The following is a 20,365-nucleotide window of genomic DNA, read 5'->3' as shown; positions in this document are numbered from 1 at the left end:
AAGGACATGCCAAAACGGTCTCTTATGATAAGCAAAGCGTTCTTGAGGGTGCACGGAAATTTCATCTAGTCACTTTCGTCATGATGGTTCGATTTGTGTTTGCTACTTTGATAATTTGATATGTGGGTGGACCGATGCTTAGGTGATGTTCTTACTTGAACAAACCTCCTACTTATGATTAACCCTCCCGCAAGCATCCGCAACTATGAGAAAAGTATTAAGAATAAATTCTAACCATAGCATTAAACTTTGGGGTCCAATCGGTTCCTTACGGAATAGCGCATAAAGTGGGGTTTAAGTTTATGTCACTCTCGCAACCCACCATCTAATTGCTACTCCACAATGCATTCCCTTAGGCCCAAATATGATGAAGTGTTATGTAGTCGACGTTCACATGACACCACTAAGGGAATCACAACATACATACAATCAAAATACCGAACACGTATCAAGTTCACATGATTACTCGCAACATGATTTCCCCCGTGACCTCAAGAACAAAAGTGACTACTCACAAATAATAAACATGCTCATGATCAGAGGAGTATTAAATAGCATATTGGATCTGAACATATAATCTTCCATCAAATTTTAAGACATTAAAACTGAGCACTAATCAAGCCCTCTCAGGCCATTACCGTTTCAAACCATTCGATGCATGTTGTGGATGTCCGTGGCCGTTAGATTTCATTCTAATCCCGACCTCTTTTGCTGAGCTTCGAGCGCTGCATGTTTGGGCTACTACTCCCGTAACAAATTCAGAGATCTGATGTAAACTTCGGCCAAATGGGCTTGGGCCAAGCATGTTATAGCCGCAGAGCCACGGTCGCCCCTCCTGTCCCGTTCGCATTCTTCTTGCTCTAATCTCTCTCTCTCTCGTTTGCCTGCTCCCCTCCCTGACCTCTTGTTGTTTCGAGATGCGTGAACGAACTAGCGCTCCAGACATCAGCACAGCACTACGCCCCTAGGGAGTAAGGGAGATGAAGGAGATGAGAGGGATAGGATCATAGAGAAAGATGATTCTCGTGGTGCGTAGGCAACGCCCTATCTTCCTCTGCACCACAGGACCAGTAGATCCATCTTCCACAGCGACGGCAGGGCGGTGTTGGTTCTTTTCTGAGCGCTATAGTGACGCCTTACCCTCCCGCTCCCCTTCTCTCTTCTCTCCGCTCTCCACCTGCCTGCCAACACCACTCCAGTCGCCCCCTCCGCGCGCGCGCTGCTCCATCTATCCGCTGATTTGGTCCATCCAGATGTTCTTGGATCCACCAATCTCTTACCGGGGAAAAAAGTGAAGAAAGTCACTATTAATTCCCTTATACTCTATGTTTTTAGGACCCTTTATTTACGATTTTCTCGATCTATGGATTTTATGGTCTGTGATGTTTTTAGGACCCTTTATTTACGATTTTCTCAATCTATGGATTTTATGGTGTGCTATGTTGCCCCTTTTCACCTGGTATTTGTCTCCCATGGTACCTCAACATCTGAACCCGTTAGTACAATTAGCTTGGCTATTTATATTGTTTGGAGATGAATACAAAATTCGCCTCACGTGTACACTTAGCAATTGGTTATACTAACATTTGAACCCATCATTACAATTAGCTTGGCTATTTATCTTGTTTGGAGATGAATCCAAAATTCGCCCCAGTGTACACTTAGCAATTGGTTATACTAACTGTGCATCATTCTACAATGATAAATTTTCTAAGTTCACGATCATATACTGGGACTGTTTATATTGTCTTAGTCGCCATTTTGTGTGTATAATTTGAGATGCATTACAAACTGACCTTAATATTTTGTCATACAATTTTGCACTCCTCCAGCTCCACATTTCTTATAATCATTTTTCAGATTCTTGCAGTCCATTTACTTCTAAATAGGGGAAGTCCTCATAATGCATGTCTTTGGTCCAGACCGTAATATAGACAGTTGCCTCAAGCAGATCAGGCTACAAATTTGCATCCATGAATGACAACTATGCGAATCTCAAGGTTTGCCACTCTGGCTCGCTGTGCAAACATAAATTCCCATTGCAGACTTACATATTTTGGATTTTTGATACAAATATAATTAAAACAATGTTTGTTCATTCATTTTTCTGATGTCCAGATCTGCTCTAAATGGCATAGAATTCTGATTGTTTTATCATGAATTCAATACCAAAGATAACAATGGTTTTTTCAACCTTGGTCAGCAGCATGACACTAGTAGCACTTAAGCTTATTATTGAGGGATTGCAGAACTAGAAATGTTACTATTTTGCTACCATCAATATCCATGTAACTACTCTCCCATTGGTGCTTTAACTGAAACAATATTTTTGTCGGTGTTACTAATGTGTTGTTGAGTAGAATCTAAGTGCGTGCTAGCACTGTTGTTTTGATGGCATTATCAATTTTCAATCTTATCCACTTCCTTTTGTTTGTACTCCTATGAAATTGAAATTATTCTAACTTATAGAAAACTCTACCCATCTTTTCTAAATTTAGTAGTTTTACTTGCAACGACAGTTACATATTTTTATCTCTAACCTTTCATGGCGCCCTCTTCAATGATGCTATATATTACTATCTTATTGAAAAATAGATGGGTGCGGCAACGCATGCCGCCACGATCTAGTAAACCATATAGTAATCAACTACAAGATGTAATCATCACTACTAGTCACCCACAAGCACCAATCTATAGTTCCGGTAACAAGAGATGAACTAGGGTTTGAGATGAGATGGTGCTGTTGTTGATGGAGATTGCCCTCCCCAAGATGGGAGAGTTGTTAGTTGATGGCAGCTAGAACTACGTCGGTGTTTCCTAGGAGAGGGAGGGATGATGTAGCACAGCGACGGTAGAGTATTTCCCGTAGTTATGAAACCAAGGTATCGAACCAGTAGGAGAACCAAGCAACACAACATAAACAGCGCCTGCACACAAATAACAACACCTCGCAACCCGACGAGTTAAAGGGGTTCTCAATCCCTTTCGGGTAACGGTGCCAGAAATTGGCAAGCGGAAGTGAAGTAAGAGAGCATTTCTTCAAAAATGAAAAAGCACACCGTGCTCAAAAAGATATAAGTGAAGCACTAGAGCAAGTCCTAGCTCATAAAAGCTTTAATTGAAGCATAGAGAGCAATTCTAACAAGTCATGATATAATTTTAGATCTCTCAAATAGGTGTGTCCAGCAAGGATTGATGACTCAAAACATAAAATAAAACAATCAAAGACACAATCATACAAGACGCTCCAAGCAAAACACATATCATGTGACGAATAAAAATAAAGGCTCGAGTAAAATACCGATAGTTGTTGGAAGAAAACGGGGATGCCACTCGGGGGCATCCCCAAGCTTAGTTGGTTGCTCATTGTTGGAATAATAGCTTGGGATGCCGGGGCATCCCCAAGCTTAGGCTCTTACATCCTTCCTTCATCCATCGTAAGATAACCCAAAACTTGAAAACTTCAATCACACAAAACTCAACAAAACCTTCGTGAGATCCGTTAGTGTAAGAAAAATAAACCACTACTATAAGTGATGTATCAAACCAATTCTTATTTTGTTTTTGTATTATATATACTGTATTCCAACTTTTCTATGGCAAAAACTCATCAAAGAAACCCATAGAGCCATCAAAATAAGCACACAACACAAAGAAAACAGAATCTGTCAAAACAGAATAGTCTGTAGCAATCTGATTTGTTCGAATACTTCTGGAACTCCAAAATTCTGAAAAAATAGGACAACCTAGATAATTTGTATATTGATCTTCTGCAAAAAGAATTAGCATTTTATCACGTTTTGGTGAATTTTCACAAAAAAAATTCGTGAGCACAAAGTTTTTGTCCTTTTCAGCAAGATCAAACAACTATCATCCAAGAAGATCCTATTGGTTCTACTTGGCACAAACACTAATTAAAACATAAAAAACACAATCATAACAGTAGCATAATTGTGTTAACACTCAAGAACAGAAAGCAAAAAGCAAAAATAAATTTTATTCATTCGGTTGCCTCCCAACAAGCGCTATAGTTTTATGCCCTTAGCTAGGCATAAGATTTCAACGATGCTCACAATAAAGATAATAATTGAAACAAAGAGAGCATCATAAAACATGTGGCAAACACTAGGTTGTGAGGCAACCTTTATTTCCATCACTCCTAGAATTACCAAATAATTCTCATAAATTGTTTGGGTCATATCTTTCTCAAATATGGCAAAATATTTCATTTGTCATGTTTATCATCTTGCTCAAATAATTCATTTCCTATTCTGCCCTAAATGGCACATTGTGAAGCAAGTGTTATTTTCCTTTTCCCAATTGACCTCAAACTCCTTGGAAACCTTTTCCTGTCCATATCATTGCCACATGCCAAAATGCAACCTCATTTGCCTAGTAATTATTTAATTATGATTTTCCAAAGTTTCTATCCAGAAAGAAGCTTTGTGAAGGAGGTGCAAGCTAGGAATATCCATATGAGTTGCCATTTTGCATGATCCCTCATATCATCATATCATAGCCCTCCACCAAAGTAGAGCTCATGTCATGCCTCCATGTGAGCTCATCTTCAATTCTTTGATTCTGCCCAAAATTACAGTTTGTGAAGCAAGTATATTTTATCTTGCTCCATTATGGCTGCCAATTTTTCTAGGCCTTCTATTATCCATATAACCTGCCTCCACCCATTTTGGGCATGGTTCATCAAGCCATTCTTCCTCTAGAATTTTTGCAAGTTTCTGGTCAGCAAGGATGTTTGTGAAGCAAGTACCATTTTGGTGAATCCAATAGGTATGAAACTTATACAACATCTTTATATGATCAAATCATGAAGCCTTGCCAAACTTGAGCTCAAGTGGCCACACCATTTGAGTGCATCATCCAAATCTCATTTCTGGACCATTTTGGTCAGTTGCAAGGCAACTATGATTTATCTTGATCCAATTCTTCTCCAACTTACCAGGATGAAATTCCTTCTTTACCTCAACCTCGCAGACAACTCCATTGGATCCAAAACCCTTCCTGTTGATCAGTAGTGCTCACCCAAGTTTACTGCAGTAAACTTCAGAGGGTTCTTACCAGTTAACCATATCACTTTTAACCGAGCTACCACCGGAGTTGAAACCTACCCTGGATGAACTTACCACTAGACAACATGTTCAAGCCTCTGTCCCCCGCTACATGCCAGTGCACACGGTGACCGCGTTAATTGCATCACTGTGCACGCGCTCTGTGTGCAGTGGCCGCGCCCAGTGGCTGTTTGTGCTTCGGCCCCTCCTCCTCTCGTCGTCTTCGCGCGCGTGAGCGTGTCCAACAGCTAGCTTGCATCGTCGCCGTCCCCTGGACCCCTCTCCCCCTCCGACAGCTTCCTCACCGATGCCCACCGACGCTCGCCACCGAACGCCCACGGGAGCACAGTGCCCCGACATGTTTTAATGGTGCTCGGCCTCTTCCTCTGCTCTCTGGCGTCGCCTACCCCTCCGTGAGCTCTAAATCAATAGCTCGTCGTGTTCCCGCGCCCTCCCGTGCTCGCTGGCCGTCGCCAGAACCTCGGTCGGACGTGCCCGGCGGCACCCGAGCCCATCTCCCTCGCCCGGCTATAAATAGCCATCCCCGAGCCCTCCCGAGCACCTCACCAGCCTCCACTCGCTCCACTACACCTCCCCATCCATCCGCCTGAGCCTCTGGAGCTCTCCTGCTCCACCATTGCCGCCATGGCCGCGGGCCTCCTCATCCTAGATTCGCCCGAAGCCGAGCCCCTCTCCCACTTCCTCCTCCACCAGAGCACCTACCAGACCATGGCGTAGCTCCCTCGCCGTTCCCCTCCTCTGCCAGAGCCCCGTAGCCTCAAGTTCGACGGCGCCCGAAGCTCTTGTCCGCCGTGGCCGAGGCCCTGCTTCCTCCAGCTCTTGCCAACATGCGTGAAGAGCCCATGCGGATGTGCCTCCCTGCGCTGGTCATTCCGGTGGCCGGGGCGTCGCCTGAGTTGACCCGAGCCGCCCGGACGAGCGTCGACGCTGGCGGCCTCCCTCTGGTCCACGGGCGAGCGCGAGGGAGATGAAGATGATGACACCCTGTGCGTGGGACCCACGCGTCAGCCACTCCGCGTTGACCCAGCCCAGCGGTAACGTGGATAAGTGGCCGGCCCCACCCGTAAGCCTCACATCTCCGACCAGCCCCGGGCCCGCGTGTTTTAAGTGAAAACGTATTTCTGGGAGTACGTTTTCGCCTCTGGAAAACGCGTCCCCTTTCTTCTTCGGCCCAGAGTACGCTTTCTCTTTCTGAAAGCGCATTTCTCTAAAGGCGTTATCTGTTTTTCTGTTCAGGCCCTGTTGGAAAATATTTTCTTTACAGAAAGGTCCCTGGCAGAAAACACCTTATATCTTTTTACTCCCAACTCCAAATCAGGTGATTCCAAAGCCCACTTCTTTGTTTCGCCGAGCCTGTTCTGTTGGTATCATTTTCACCATGTTTTGACATTCTGAAAATGACCATTTTGCCCTTGCGCTTAATTAGCCCCCTCCGAGAATGAACGTTTTTCGGTGATTCGTTCCGCGAGCTTCTCGCATTTTCTCCCGGTGATTTCTTCCACCCCAGGCAAGCCAAACCCTCCATTTGCATGATTGCAATGCAGTGACATGGTTTCTTTATTAAAACTTGTTTAAAATATTGTGTTAGCTATGTATGATTTGTTCATGGCATTTCTCGGAGTATTGTTTAATCTTGATATTGCCATGATATTGCTTGGAGTTCTAGGATCAATATTTTGATGATTATGTGGATGACATGTGCCTTTGGATTCTTAGTGGCTATTATGTTTATTTTTCATGATGGTATCTGGTATTATTTTGGAGTATTAGTGGTTGGTATTATGATTATTTCCATGATGGTATCTGTAATTATATTTTGGAGTATTACTTTGGATATCATGCTACCTTTGGATTATTAGTGGTTAGTATGATTATTTTCATGATGCTAGTTGATGTTCGGTTACTTGGAGCATTATTTTCGGAGATGATGTTTACATGTGGATCTTAGCCGAATAGTTTTATTCTTGTTATTGGAGTAGTAGGATTATTGTTTTCGGATTCATCATGATAGTAGTGTTGTGCTACCCTTGGAGTATTTTGAGATGATGATATTATGCTTGGATTATTTGTTGGATATTGCTATGACTTGGATTATAGTTTGATAGTTGATATCAGAGTATCAGTTACCACAATTGTATTTTGGGGATAAATTCCGTCATTAAGTTGGTCAGGTGCCACCGAACCGGGATTTCTCCAGTGCAACCACATTTGCCTTTATGGGAAGGCCCTAATGCGGTCTATTGTCGTGCCTCTCGCCGGTGCCTCCTACTAGGGAAGGTTATGGGCGTGCGTACCCTGGCTCGGTAAGCAGACATAACCTTGTGTGCCCGTAGTTGGATGATAAGCGCTTTTGTCCCTGTTTGGGACGGACCACGACGGTGGTCGTTGTGTCTTTGGTAGACACGGGGCAACCCAGGACTAGCCCAGTGGGGAGTGAGTCGGAGTGGCCGGGAGAGTGTCATGGCAGTAGATCGGTTTTGTCGGAATGCCGTTGGTCCACCCAAATGGGAGTGCGAGGCCATGGGTTCCGTTGTGTGGGTAAAGTGCGCTACCTCTGCAGAGTGTGTGTATTTAAATCTATCGATAGCCGCGTCCTCGGTCATGGGCATGGGTTCGTACTAGGTCCCACCGTTCGATCAACACTCACATGACGAAATGACTTATAGGTGATTTATATGATGATATATTGTAGCAGTAACAGTTTGGCAGGATGTTGATGATGATGTTGGAGACCAAGTGTTGGTCATGGTTGTGATCGCCGGAAAGATCACAGTTTGAGACCAAGTGTTGGTCATGGTAGTGATCGCCGGAAAGATCACCGTGTGGTTTTGATCATGAGTTGATCAAGATGGTATATTGCTTGGCCGGTTAGCCAAGAGAGATATGGTTATGGAGATCTAAGATGGTGATTTATCAGCATTGTATTAGTTTCATCTCATGCTTAGTAGTTGCTTCATCATGGTAGTTGTTAATTAATTAACCTGCTTAATGCTATGTTATTGTCTTGCCTTGATGTTTATGGTTGTTGTGAGCTTGCAAGTGCATTCAATGTACTGACCTGGCGTGTCATGCCAGATTGCAGGAGATGCCATGATTGCTTGATTGCTTGTCGAGGTTGTCGTGCGTGCGAGCTAGATTGTGTCCCAGCCAGAGTCCCTGCGGAGTGGAGTTCACCACCTTCATCGTTGTTCCGCTGCTAGAATTTTTCCGCTGCTACGAGTTGTTCCGCTGCTAGCATAGAGCAAGTGTAGTATCGCAGGCGTAGTGTCGCCATGCTGATGTGATCATTGTAACATCAGACCCGTGTAATTATTATTCTTGTAATAAGAGCTGATTTGTTCTATGTCAGGCAGTGCCGTATTCCAGAGACTTCTCCTCGATCTCTGGGCTGGAATACGAGGCGTTCCGGTTTCTCTGAGCCGGGGTGCCACAAAAAGAGAACAGAGGATTTCTCCGCGATACGGTGTTTAACAGGTTCGAGAAGTATATATAGATTTTTTATCTTGGAGGACAAGTATATGGCAGAAAACAGAGTACGGGAGGTGTCCCAGGTGGGCACAACCCACCTAGGCGCGCCTGGCGCGCCCTGGTGTATTGTGCCCACTAGGGTACGCTTCCTGGAAGTTTCTTTATTCCTAAAATTCTTAAATATTCCAAAACCGATAAAAAATATTTTTGCGGATTTTTTGGAGTCTGTTTACTTAACGTATCACGTACCTCCTTATTTTCATGATTCTGGAGTGTTCCATAAGGACTCTTTTATGTGCTCTTTCGGTGTCAAAGTTTGGATAATATTACTTTCAACATTAATGGGCGTACCTGAGATATAGTGCTTTATTCATTGCGCATTGACAACCTTCGGGTTAGTACCTTCGGGATTATTTATTTTGATGGCTCCAGACCGGTAAACCTCCTCGATGACATATGGGCCTTCCCATTTTGAGAGGAGTTTTCCTGCAAAGAATCTGAAACGAGAGTTGTACAAAAGAACATATTCTCCAACTTTGAACTCACGCTTTTGAATTCTTTTGTCATGCCATCTTTTAAATTTTTCTTTAAATAATTTTGCATTTTCATAAGCTTGGGTTCTCCATTCATCTAAAGAGCTAATATCAAATAACCTCTTTTCACCAGCAAGTTTGAAGTCATAGTTGAGCTCTTTAACTGCCCAATATGCTTTATGTTCTAACTCAAGAGGCAAATGACAAGCTTTTCCATAAACCATTTTATATGGAGACATGCCCATAGGATTTTTATATGCTGTTCTATAAGCCCAAAGTGCATCATCTAATTTCTTAGACCAATTCTTCTTGGACCTATTAACAGTCTTTTGCAAAATTAATTTTATTTCTCTATTGCTAAGTTCAACTTGACCACTAGACTGAGGATGATAGGGTGATGCAATTCTATGGTTAACATCATACTTGGCAAGCATCTTACGGAAAGCACCATGAATAAAGTGTGAACCACCATCAGTCATTAAATATCTAGGGACTCCAAACCTTGGGAAAATAACTTCCTTAAGCATTTTAATAGAGGTGTTGTGATCAACACTACTAGTTGGAATAACTTCTACCCACTTAGTAACATAATCAAAAGCAACCAGAATATGTGTATACCCATTAGAGGAAGGAAAAGGTCCCATGTAATCAAATCCCCAAACATCAAATGGTTCAACAGCAAGAGAATAATTCATAGGCATTTCTTGATGCTTACCGATATTACCTATTCTTTGACATTCATCACAAGATGAGACAAACTTATGGGCATCCTTGAAGAGAGTAGGCCAATAAAATCCAAACTGCAATACCTTAGGAGCAGTTCTATCTCCAGCATGATGCCCTCCATAAGCCTCGGAGTGACATTTCCGTAGGATTTGTCCCTGTTCATGCTCAGGTACACAACGTCTAATAATACCATCTACTCCTTCTTTATAAAGATGTGGGTCATCCCAAAAGTAATGTCTTAAATCATAGAAGAATTTTTTCTTTTGTTGGTATGTAAAGTTAGGTGGTAAATATTTAGCAACAATGTAATTAGCATAATTAGCATACCAAGGAGTACTATGAGAAACATTTATTGCAGCTAACTGCTCATCAGGAAAACTATCATCAATAGGTAGTGGGTCATCAAGCACATTTTCAAGCCTAGACAAGTTATCAGCTATTGGGTTCTCAATTCCTTTTCTATCAATGATATGTAAATCAAATTCTTGCATCAATAGAACCCATCGAATAAGTCTAGGTTTAGCATCTTTCTTTTCCATAAGATATTTAATAGCAGCATGGTCTGTGTGAACAATTACTTTTGAATCAACAATATAAGGTCTAAATTTATCACAAGCAAACACCACTGCTAAAAATTCCTTTTCAGTAGTAGCATAATTTCTTTGGGCACTGTCTAGAGTTTTACTAGCATAATGAATAACATTCAATTTCTTATCAACTCTTTGTCCTAGAACAACACCAACAGCATAATCACTAGCATCACACATAATTTCAAAATGCAAGTTCCAATCAGGTGGTTGAACAATAGGTGCGGAAATTAAGGCTTTCTTGAGTGTTTCAGAGGCTTCTAAACAATCATCATCAAAAACAAAAGGAATATCCTTCTGCAAGAGACTAGTAAGAGGCCTAGAAATTTTAGAAAAGTCCTTGATAAATACCTATAGAAACCAGCATGGCATAGGAAACTACGATTACCTTTTATATCTTTAGGACATGGCATTTTCTCAATTGCATCAACCTTAGCTTGGTCTACTTCAATACCTCTTTCAGAAATTTTATGACCCAAGACAATGCCTTCATTAACCATAAAGTGGCACTTCTCCCAATTCAAGACAAGATTTGTTTGTTCACATCTCTGCAAATCTCGCTCAAGATTGCTTAAACAATCATCAAAATACTTCCCATAAACAGAAAAGTCATCCATGAAAACATCAAAAATCTTTTCATAAAAGTTAGAGAATATAGCAGTCATACATCTTTGAAAGGTAGCAGGTGCATTACATAAACCAAAAGGCATACGTCTATAAGCATAGGTTACAAAGGGACAAGTAAAAGTAGTCTTTTCTTGATCAGGTTGAGAAACATGTATTTGTGAAAAGCCAGAATATCCATCAAGGAAGCAAAAGTGTGGGTGCTTAGATAATATTTCAAACATTTGATCAATAAAAGGCAAAGGGTAATGATCTTTTCTAGTTGCTTTGTTTATTTTTCTAAAATCAATTACCATTCTATAGCCTGTAACAATTCTTTGTGGAATAAGTTCATTCTTATCATTAGGAACAACAGTAATACCTCCTTTCTTAGGAACACAATGAACATGACTTACCCATCTACTATCAGCTATGGGATAGATTATACCTGCCTCCAGAAGTTTTAAGATTTTCGTTCTTACCACTTCCTTCATTTTTGGATTCAACCGACGTTGGTGATCAACAACGGGTTTAGCATTAGGTTCCATATTAATTTTGTGTTGACATAGAGTGGGACTAATGCCCTTTAAATCATCAAGAGTATATCCAATAGCAGCCTGGTGCTTCCTTAGAACTTTCAATAATCTTTCTTCTTCATGTTCTGAAAGCTTAGCACTAATAATAACAGGATATATCTTCTTTTCATCAAGATAAGCATATTTCAAAGTGTCTGGCAATTGTTTTAATTTAAACACAGGATCACCTTTAGGTGGAGGAGACCTTCTATAGTTCCAATAGGAAAATTGTGTTTAAGCAGAGGACATTGTTCAAAGATTTTTTTTATCTATTTCATTACTTTCATGCATATGCAAATCATTTTCATGGTCTGGCAAATATTGTTCTAAAGGAACAGTAGGTGGAACAGCAATATAAGCAAGACCAATTAATTCATCCTTACTAGGAAATTCTTTTTCATGAAGATTTCTACTAAACTTGGAAAAATTAAACTCATGAGACTCATCACCAAAGCTAACACCAACAGTTTGTTTCTTACAATCTATCTTAGCATTAACTGTATTCAAGAAAGGTCTACCAAAGATAATGGGACAAAAGTCATCTTGTGGAGAACCAAGAACAAGAAAATCAGTAGGGTATTTTATTTTCCCACACAAGACTTCAACATCTCTAACAATCCCAAATGGTGATATGGTGTCTCTATTAGCAAGTTTAATAGTAACATCTATGTCTTCTAACTCTACATGTGCTATGTCTTTCATAATTTCTTGATATAAAGTGTAAGGAATAGCACTCACACTAGCACCCATGTCACATAAACCATGATAACAGTGATCTCCTATTTTAACTGAGATGGCAGGCATGCCAACAATAGGTCTATGTTTATCCTTTTTATCAGGTTTGGCAATTCTAGCAGCTTCTTCACAGAAGTAAATAACCTGCCCATCTATATCTTCTTCTAGGAGATATTTAACCATAGCAATACTAGGTTCAACTTTAATTTGTTCATCAGGTTTAGGTGTTCTAATGTAGCTTTTGTTAACCACACTTGAAACTTTAGCATGTTCCTTTATCCTAACAGGGAAAGGTGGTTTCTCAATATAAGCAGAAGGAACAACTGGATCAACATTATAAATATAGTTTCTTATTTAACTAGTACCAGTTCTTTAATTTCTTCTTTAATAGGTGGGTGATATTTAAACCACTTCTCTTTAGGGAGTTCAACATGAGTAGCAAATGATTCACAAAAGGAGGCTACTATCTCAGAGTCAAGTCCATATTTAGTGCTAAACTTTTGAAAAGCACCGGTATCCATAAAAGATTTAACACAATCATATTTAATTTTAATACCTGACTCTTTACCTTCATCGAGTTCCCAATCTTCAGAGTTGCATTTAATTCTTTCCAAAAGATCCCACCGAAATTCAATAGTCTTCTTCATAAAAGAACCAGCACAAGAAGTATCAAGCATGGTTTGATCATTACGAGAAAGCCGAGCATAAAATTTATAGATAATAATTTCTCTTGAGAGATCATGATTGGGGCATGAATATAACATTGACTTAAGCCTCCCCCAAGCTAGAGCGATACTTTCTCCTTCACGAGGCCAAAAATTATATATATAATTCTAATCACGATGAACTAGATGCATAGGATAATTTTTTGGTGGAACTCCAATTTCAAACGATTCCAATTCCATGATCCAATATCATCGCATAGCCTATACCATGTCAATGCTTTTCCCTTCAAAGATAAAGGGAAAACCTTTTTCATAACTTTATCCCTGGGTAAACCTGCAAGCTTAAAAAATCCACAAATTTGTTCCACATATATCAAGTGCATATCAGGATGTTCGGTTCCATCTCCTACATAAGGACTAGCTAGCAGTTGTTCTATCATACCCGAAGGAATTTCATATTCAATATTTTCAGTAGGTGCAGTAGGTTGAGGGGTAATTAATTGTGGTTCCAGACGAGGTGAAGATACCCCTAACAAACCCCTCAAAGGATTGTTTTCCATAGTAACAAGTGACAATAAATTTCAGCACACTATATAAATGTTTCCTTACAAAAGGCGCTTCACTCCCTGGCAACGGCACCAGAAAATAGCCTTGATGACCCACAAGTATAGGGGATCAATTTTAGCTCTTTTCGATAAGTAAGAGTGTCGAACCCGACGAGGAGCAGAAGGAAATCACAAGTAGTTTTCAGTAAGGTAATGTCTGCAAGTGCTGAAATTGTAAGTAGCGGAGTAGTTTGATAGCAAGATAATTTGTAACGAGCAAGTAACGATAGTAGTAACAAAAGTGAAGCATGGTATCCCAATCCTTTTGAGGCAAAGGACATGCCAAAACGGTCTCTTATGATAAGCAAAGTGTTCTTGAGGGTGCACGGGAATTTCATCTAGTCACTTTCATCATGATGGTTCGATTTGTGTTCGCTGCTTTGATAATTTGATATGTGGGTGGACCGGTGCTTAGGTGTTGTTCTTAGTTGAACAAACCTCCTACTTATGATTAACCCTCCCGCAAGCATTCGCAACTACGAGAAAAGTATTAAGAATAAATTCTAACCATAGCATTAAACTTTGGGGTCCAATCGGTCCCTTACAGAATAGCGCATAAACTGGGGTTTAAGTTTCTGTCACTCTCACAACCCACCATCTAATTGCTACTCCACAATGCATTCCCTTAGGCCCAAATATGGTGAAGTGTCATGTAGTCGACGTTCACATGACACCACTAAGGGAATCACAACATACATACTATCAAAATATCGAACACGTATCAAGTTCACATGATTCTTGCAACATGATTTCTCCCGTGACCTCAAGAACAAAAGTGACTACTCACAAATAATAAACTTGCTCATGATCAGAGGAGTATTAAATAGCATATTGGATCTGAACATATAATCTTCCACCAAATAAACCATATAGTAATCAACTACAAGATGTAATCAGCACTACTAGTCACCCACAAGCACCAATCTATAGTTCCGGTAACAAGATTGAACAAGAGAGATGAACTAGGGTTTGAGATGAGATGGTGTTGTTGAAGATGTTGATGGAGATTGCCCTCCCCAAGATGGGAGAGTTGTTGGTGATGATGATGACGATGATTTCCCCCTCCGGGAGGGAAGTTCCCCCGGCGGAATCGCTCCGCCGGAGGGCAAAAGTGCTCCTGCCCAAGTTCCGCCTTGAGGCAGTGGCGCTTCATCCCGAAAGTCCTCTTCTTATTTTTTCTAGGTCAAAATGACTTATATACCAGAAGATGGGCACCGTAGGTGGGCCGAGGAGGCCACAACGCCCCAGGGCGCGCTAGGGGGGCATGGCGCGCCCAGGTGGGTTGTGCCCACCTGGTGGCCCCCCTCTGGTGGTTATTTTTTCCAGTAATTCTGATTTATTCCATAAAAAATCCCCGTGAGGTTTCAGCTTGTTTGGAGTTGTGCGGAATAAGTAGCCTGACGTAGCTTTTTCAAGTCCAGATTTTGAGCTGCCGGAATTCTCCCTCTTGGTGTGTACCTTGCAAATTATGAGAGAAAAGGCATTAGAATTACTCCAAAAAGCATTATTGTGGATAAAAACATTATAAATAACAGTAAGAAAACATGATGCAAAATGGACATAACATGAAGTGGAAAATCATCGTAACAAGAAAATAAAGTTTTTGCGATCTGATCGTGGAGGTGAATATTTGAGTTATGAGTTTGGTCTTCATTTGGAACAATGTGGAATAGTTTCGCAACTCATGCCACCTGGAACACCACATCGTAATGGTGTGTCCGAACGTCGTAACCGTACTTTATTAGATATGGTGCGATCTATGATGTCTCTTACCGATTTACCGCTATCATTTTGGGGTTATGCTTTAGAGACGGCTGCATTCACGTTAAATAGGGCACCATCTAAATCCGTTGAGACAACACCATATGAACTGTGGTTTAGCAAGAAACCTAAGCTGTCGTTTCTTAGAGTTTAGGGCTACGATGCTTATGTGAAAAAGCTTCAACCTGATAAGCTCGAACCCAAATCAGAGAAATGTGTCTTCATAGGATACCCAAAGGAGACTGTTGGGTACACCTTCTATCACAAACCCGAAGGCAAGATATTCGTTGCGAAGAATGGATCCTTTCTAGAGAAGGAGTTTCTCTCGAAAGAAGTGAGTGGGAGGAAAGTAGAACTTGATAAGGTAATTGTACCTTCTCCCGAATTGGAAAGTAGTTTATCACATAAATCAATTCCAGTGATTCCTACACAAATTAGTGAGGAAGCTAATGATGATGATCATGAAACTTCAGATCAAGTTACTACCGAACCTCGTAGGTCAACCAGAGTACGTCCGCACCAAGTGGTACGGTAATCCTGTTCTGGAGGTCATGTTACTTGACCATGACGAACCTACGAACTATGAGGAAGCGATGATGAGCCCAAATTCCGCGAAATGGCTTGAGGCCATGAAATCTGACATGGGATCCATGTATGAGAACAAAGTGTGGACTTTGGTTGACTTGCCCGATGATCGGCAAGCCATAGAGAATAAATGGATCTTCAAGAAGAAGACTGACGCTGACGGTAATGTTACTGACCACAAAGCTCGACTTGTTGCAAAAGGTTTTCGACAAGTTTAAGGAGTTGACTACGATGAGACTTTCTCACCCGTAGCGATGCTTAAGTCTGTCCAAATCATGTTAGCAATTGCCGCATTTTATAATTACAAAATTTGGCAAATGGATGTTGATACGTCTGCGTCGTATCTATAATTTTTGATTGTTCCATGCCAATATTCTACAACTTTCATATACTTTTGGCAACTTTTTACACTATTTTTGGGACTAACATATTGATCCAGTGCCCAGTGCCAGTTCCTGTTTGTTGCATGTTTTTTGTTTCGCAGAAAATCCATATCAAACGGAGTCCAAACGGTATAAAAACTGACAGAGATTTTTTTGGAATATATGTGAATTTTGGGAAGTGGAATCAACGCGAGACGATGCCCGATGGGGCCACGAGGCCGGGGCGCGCCCCAGGGGGTCAAGCACGCCCTGGGCCCTCGTGGCCACCCCGTAAGGCGGTTGGTGCCCTTCTTTCGCCGCAAGAAAGCCAATATCCGAATAAAAATCATGTCCAAATTTCAGCCCAATCGGAGTTACGGATCTCCGGGGATTTAAGAAACGGTGAAAGGGTAGAATCAGGGAACGCATAAACAGAGAGAGACAGAGAGACAAATCCAATCTCGGAGCCCCTCCCATGTCATGGAAGCCAAGGACCAGAGGGGAAACCCTTCTCCCATCTAGGGAGAAGGTCAAGGAAGAAGAAGAAGAAGAAGAAGAAGAAGGGGGCTCTCTCCCCCTGTCTCCCGGTGGCGCCGGAACGCCGTCGGGGCCATCATCGTCACCGCGATCTACACCAACACCTCTGTCATCTTCACCAACATCTTCATCACCTTCCCCAATCTATCTACAGTGATCCACTCTCCCGCAACCCATTGTACCCTCTACTTGAACATGGTGCTTTATGCTTCATATTATTATCCAATGATGTGTTGCCATCCTATGATGTCTGAGTAGATTTTCGTTGTCCTACCGGTAATTGGTGAATTGCTACGATTGGTTTAATTTGCTTGTGGTTATGTGGTTGTCCTTTGGTGCCCATCATATGAGCGCGCGCATGGATCACATCATAGGGTTAGTTGTATGTTGATAGGACTATGTATTGGAGGGCAAGAGTGACAGAAGCTTCAACCTAGCATAGAAATTGATGCCTACGGGATTGAAGGGGGACCAATATATCTTAATGCTATGGTTGGGTTTTACCTTAATGAACGTTAGTAGTTGTGGATGCTTGCTAATAGTTCCAATCATAAGTGCATAGAATTCCAAGTCAGGGATGACATGCTAGCAGTGGACTCTCCCACATAAAACTTGCTATCGGTCTAGTAAAGTAGTCAATTGCTTAGGGACAATTTCGCAACTCCTACCACCACTTTTCCACACTCGATATACTAACTTTATTGCTTCTTTACCTAAACAGCCCCTAGTTTTCATTTACGTACTCTTTATATTCTTGCAAACCTATCCAACAACACCTACAAAGTACTTCTAGTTTCATACTTGTTCTAGGTAAAGCGAACATTAAGCGTACGTAGAGTTGTATCGGTGGTCGATAGTGTTGGAAATATGCCCTAGAGGCAATAATAAATTGGTTATTATTATATTTCCTTATTCATGATAATCGTTTATTATCCATGCTAGAATTGTATTGATAGGAAACTCAGATACATGTGTGGATACATAGACAACACCATGTCCCTAGTAAGCCTCTAGTTGACTAGCTCGTTGATCAATAGATGGTTACGGTTTCCTGATCATGGACATTGGATGTCATTGATAGCGGGATCACATCATTAGGAGAATGATGTGATGGACAAGACCCAATCCTAAGCATAGCATAAAAGATCGTGTAGTTTCGTTTGCTAGAGCTTTTCCAATGTCAAGTATCTTTTCCTTAGACCATGAGATCGTGCAACTCCCGGATACCGTAGGAGTGCTTTGGGTGTGCCAAACGTCACAACGTAACTGGGTGACTATAAAGGTGCACTACGGGTATCTCCGAAAGTGTCTGTTGGGTTGGCACGGATCGAGACTGGGATTTGTCACTCCGTGTGACGGAGAGGTATCTCTGGGCCCACTCGGTAATGCATCATCATAATGAGCTCGATGTGACTAAGGCGTTAGTCACGGGATCATGCATTGCGGTACGAGTAAAGAGACTTGCCGGTAACGAGATTGAACAAGGTATTGGGATACCGACGATCGAATCTCGGGCAAGTAACATACCGTTTGACAAAGGGAATTGCATACGGGATTGACTGAATCCTCGACATCGTGGTTCATCCGATGAGATCATCGTGGAACATGTGGGAGCCAACATGGGTATCCAGATCCCGCTGTTGGTTATTGACCGGAGAGGCGTCTCGGTCATGTCTGCATGTCTCCCGAACCCGTAGGGTCTACACACTTAAGGTCCGGTGACGCTAGGGTTGTAGAGATATATGTATGCGGAAACCCGAAAGTTGTTCGGAGTCCCGGATGAGATCCCGGACGTCACGAGAAGTTCCGGAATGGTCCGGAGGTGAAGAATTATATATAGGAAGTCAAGTTTCGGCCACCGGGAAAGTTTCGGGGGTTACCGGTATTGTACCGGGACCATCGGAAGGGTCCCGGGGGTCCACCGGGTGGGGCCACCTACCCCGGAGGGCCCCGTGGGCTGAAAGTGGAAGGGAACCAGCCCTTAGTGGGCTGGGCACCCCCCTTGGGCCTCCCCCCATGCGCCTAGGGTTGGGAACCCTAGGGGGAGCTTCCCCCTTGCCTTGGGGGGCAAGGCACCCCTTCCCCCCCACTTGGCCGCCGCCCCCCTTGGAGATCTGATCTCCCAAGGGCTGGTGCCCCCCCAGGGGTCCTATAAATAGTGGGGGGAGGGAGGGCAGCAACCTACAGCCTTGGGCGCCTCCCTCCTCCCCTGCAACACCTCTCTCTCTCTCGCAGAAGCTTGGCGAAGCCCTGCCGGAGACCCGCTACATCCACCACCACGCCGTCGTGCTGTTGGATCTCCATCAACCTCTCCTTCTCCCTTGCTGGATCAAGAAGGAGGAGACGTCGCTGCACCGTACGTGTGTTGAACGCGGAGGTGCCGTCCGTTCGGCACTCGGTCATCGGTGATTTGGATCACGGCGAGTACGACTCCGTCATCCACGTTCATTGGAACGCTTCCGCTCGCGATCTACAAGGGTATGTAGATGCACTCCTTTCCCCTCGTTGCTAGTAGACTCCATAGATGCATCTTGGTGAACGTAGGAAAATTTTAAATTATGCTACGATTACCATCAGTGGTATCAGAGCCAGGTCTATGCGTAGTTACTATGCACGAGTAGAACACAAAGAAGTTGTGGGCGTTGAGTTTGCCAATTCTTCTTGCCGCTACTAGTCTTTTCTTGTTTCGGCGGCATTGTAGGATGAAGCGGCCCGGACCGACCTTACACGTACACTTACGTGAGACAGGTTCCACCGACTGACATGCACAAGTTGCATAAGGTGGCTAGCGGGTGTCTGTCTCTCCTACTTTAGTCGGAACGGATTCGATGAAAAGGGTCCTTATGAAGGGTAAATAGAAATTGGCAAATCACGTTGTGGTCATACGTAGGTAAGAAACGCTCTTGCTAGAAACCTACAAACCACGTAAAAACTTGCAACAACAATTAGAGGACGTCTAACTTGTTTTTGCAGCAAGTGCTATGTGATGTGATATGGCCAGAAGATGTGATGAATGATATATGTGATGTATGAGATTGATCATATTCTTGTAATAGGAATCACGACTTGCATGTCGTTGAGTATGACAACCGGCAGGAGCCATAGGAGTTGTCTTTATTATTTTGCATGACCTGCGTGTCATTGAATAACGCCATGTAAATTACTTTACTTTGTTGCTAAACGCGTTAGCCATAGAAGTAGAAGTAATCGTTGGCGTGACGACTTCATGAAGACACAATGATGGAGATCATGATGATGGAGATCATGGTGTCATGCCGGTGACAAAGATGATCATGGTGCCCCGAAGATGGAGATCAAAGGAGCATGATGATATTGGCCATATCATGTCACTATTTGATTGCATGTGATGTTTATCATGTTTTTGCATCTTATTTGCTTAGAACGACGGTAGTAAGTAAGATGATCCCTTATAATAATTTCAAGAAAGTGTTCACCCTAACTGTGCACCGTTGCGAAGGTTCGTTGTTTCGAAGCACCACATGATGATCGGGTGTGATAGATTCTAACGTTCGAAC

At 42.4% G+C, this 20,365-nt stretch overlaps 1 long non-coding RNA gene across 2 annotated transcripts; it reads left to right on the top strand.

The window, feature by feature from the left end:
- Window positions 1-634: 634 nt before the first annotated feature.
- LOC120963050 (uncharacterized) lies at window positions 635-8,601 on the top strand. Of its 2 annotated transcripts, none has more exons than XR_012182307.1 (2): window positions 635-2,000; window positions 8,163-8,601. It is a non-coding gene; the product is annotated as an uncharacterized lncRNA (long non-coding RNA). The 2 variants fall into 2 exon arrangements; XR_005754743.3 differs by lacking the exon at window positions 8,163-8,601 and adding an exon at window positions 2,119-3,257.
- Window positions 8,602-20,365: the final 11,764 nt, after the last annotated feature.

This window comes from Aegilops tauschii, chromosome 4 (genome assembly GCF_002575655.3).
Source record: "Aegilops tauschii subsp. strangulata cultivar AL8/78 chromosome 4, Aet v6.0, whole genome shotgun sequence".
In the NCBI taxonomy this organism is placed as follows: Eukaryota; Viridiplantae; Streptophyta; class Magnoliopsida; order Poales; family Poaceae; genus Aegilops; species Aegilops tauschii.
The sequence above is the reverse complement of the archived record's forward strand: the minus strand, read 5'-3'. Positions and strand labels throughout refer to the sequence as shown.